Below are 3,138 nucleotides of genomic sequence, written 5' to 3' on the forward strand. Positions count from 1 at the left end.
TTCCCCCCCAAAGATTTCCCTCCCACCAAGTTTACGAGCCTGGCAGGAACCAGAAGAAAGGAAAAAAAACCAAACAACCAAACCCAAAAACCCCTTTTCCGACCCCAAAAGCCCTGCTTTTTTTTTAAATAGATGGTGACGGAGAAATGCTTTTCACGGCGAGTTGCTGCTTCCCGGGGAAAAAAAAAAACAACTTTATATCCCCCGTAAAAATACCAAAAAGGCAATGTTTTGCTTCGCCTCCAAATGTTTCTCTTTCTCCCAGGGCTCTTACGAGACTGGTTCCAGGGTGAAAAAGCCACGTTTGCTGGGATGGGTTTCAGGGTGTTTTTTTTTTTGGGGGGGGGAAAAAACCACCAAACCAGCTTTTTTTTTTTTATCTGTGGTGATAAAAGTCCCTGGGTGGGGATGGTGCCCAATCATAGAATCATAGAATGGTTAGAGTTGGAAGGGACCTTAAAGATCATCCAGTTCCACCCCCCTGCCCTGGGCAGGGACACCTCCCACCAGAGCAGGTTGCCCCAAGCCCCATCCAGCCTGGCCTTGAACCCCTCCAGGGATGGGGCATCCACAATTTCCCTGGGCAACCTGTTCCAGTGTCTCACCGCCCTCACAGGAAAGAATTTCCTCCTAATATCTAATCTAAATCTCCCCTCTTCCAATTTAAAACTGTTACCCCTTCTCCTGTCACTACATTTCCTGACAAAGAGTCCCTCTCCGGCTCTCCTGTAGCTCCCTTCAGATATTGGAAGGCTGCTGTGAGGTCTCCCCGGAGCCTTCTCTTCTCCAGGCTGAACAACCCCAGCTCTCTCAGCCTGTCTTCATAGGAGAGGTGCTCCATCCCCTCTGATCATCTTCGTGGCCCTCCGCTGGACCCGTTCCAACAGGTCTGTGTCCTTCCTGTGTTGAGGACTCCAAAGCTGGACACGGTATTCCAGGTGGGGTCTCACGAGCGCAGAGCAGAGGGGTAGAATCACCTCCCGTGACCTGCTGGCCACACTTCTCTTGATGCAGCCCAGGATGGGGTTGGCTTTCTGGGCTACCAGCGCGCACTGCCGGCTCGTGTTGAGCTTCTCATCCACCGACACCCCCAAGTCCTTCTCCTCAGGGCTGCTCTCCAGCCGTTCTCCGCCCAACCTCTACTTGTGCCTACTCGCGACGGATGCCAAGAGATGCCAAACCCGACACGAGCCGGGACCGGGAGGTCCCTCCGGCTCTCCCAGCCTGGAGACACCGCCAGAGGGCCACCGGGCACGAAGGTGTCCCCACACCTCGAGCCTCCCCAACCCTTCGCCGCCCTTCCCAGCCCTCCAGAGAGGTGACACGGGGGTGGACGGTGTCCCCAGCCGTGGGCCGCTCACCGTGCCGACCCTCGGTAAGCCACCTCACCGGCTTTTGCCCCAGCGTTTCTCCTGCCTTTGTCGCCACCCTTTTTAAGGTCCTTTGGTGGCCACCACCTTCCCAGCTCGCCAGCACCGCCTGTCCCCAAGCAGGTCCCTCCCCACCACCCCTCCAGGTCCCCCAGGCCCCCTGTGGTCCCTGCCACCCCGCTGTCCCCAGCCCCGAAAGGGACCCAAAAGGAGGTTAGAAAATAATAACCTCATTTCCACAGAGCCTCAAAACGACCCGTTTCCGGAGGAAAAAAAAAACGCACGGAAACACCACGGAGCGGCAGAAAAACCTTGGGAAAAAAAAAATTAAATAATTTCTATTTAAAGATCGAGGTGGCCTGATGTCACGAAAAGGGACATTTCCCCTTTGGCAGGGGTGACAAGGGGCTGTCCCCCACCCCGCTCCGGGGGGTGGGATGCTCGGGGAGAGAGGGGGGGGGGGTGGGAACACCCTGATGCTGGTGGGGGATGAGGAAGGAGGGGGGGGCAAAGAAAGAGGGACCTGCCAGCCTGGTTGATGGGGGGGGGGGGGGGGGGGGGCTGTTCATCCCGCTCCCCCTCAGCCCCCACCCTGTATCTCTGGGGCTTTTCCTACCCAATGGGCTCATTATTTTTTCAGAGCCGGGCCCAGAAATAACCCACGGGGAGTGAATAATCCATGAGGCTGCGGCTGAGCCTTGTCAGAGCCAGGGGGGGGGGGGTAGGGGGGGGGGGCGGGGGGGACGACGACGACAACGATAAAAAGTTGGGGGGGGGGGGGGGCGCTGTTGAAAGAAGAAAGTAAACATTTCAACTCAACCCCCAAAGTCCTTTGAAACGGTCCAAATGGCGTTCCCCCCCCGCCCCCCCGCTGTGGGGGGGGAGACTGGTCCCCAAATGGGGGACATACACATCCCCCCCGCCCCCCCCAACTCACCAGGGGGCTCCTCCATCCTAAGATTTCCATGGGTGCTCCTTAAATAACCTGCCCTCCCCCCCCCAACCCCTGTTCCTCGTTAGGTGATGGAAATTAATAACGAGCTCGTTTAGGAGCCGACAAACCTCTTCGTTGGTTAAAAACGGGTCAACCCCTCCCCGTCCCCCCCCCCCCCCCTTTTTTCACTCAATTCCCGTCCCCCAAAATGAGGGATTTTTGAGGTTGGGGAAGGCTCCTCGGTGGGTCCCTAGGCTCCCTCCCCATGGCACGGGGTGACCCAACCCCGTTGGGGACAGGGCGGCACGTGTCACCCGTGTCCCCGTGTCACACACACACACACACACACCCCCAGCCCCCTCGGGGGGGGGGGGGTGTTGGGGTGAGGGGGGTAGGGGGGGGGGCAGCTCCTCGGCCGGTGGAAGAACCGGGAGCTGCTGCCGTCACCGCCGTCGCCGGCGGCTGCCCAGCTGCTCCGGCAGCACTAAATATAGAGAAATATATAAAAAAAAAAGGGGGAGGGGGGAGATTTAGGGATGGGGGGGGACACACTTAAGGGAGGGGGAGGATTTGACGGGGCTGGGGGGGGACTCAGATTTCCTTAGAGGGGGAGCAGGGGATGGTGGCACCTCACCATCTCCAGCAAGACCAGATGAAGGGGGTGACCACCGGGAGACCCCTGGGATGACCCCCCCCCCCCCTGCCCCGCCACCGGAGAGACAGAGGCTCTGAAGGGCGCCCCCCCCACCCCAACCCCCCCAGGCTGAAAAATCCCCCCAAAATGAGGCAAAACAAGCTTTTATTTGAAAGATAAAATAAAGCCGACGGGGTTTA

The sequence above is a fragment of the Numenius arquata genome, chromosome 6, assembly GCF_964106895.1.
Source record: "Numenius arquata chromosome 6, bNumArq3.hap1.1, whole genome shotgun sequence".
Classification (NCBI taxonomy): Eukaryota; Metazoa; Chordata; class Aves; order Charadriiformes; family Scolopacidae; genus Numenius; species Numenius arquata.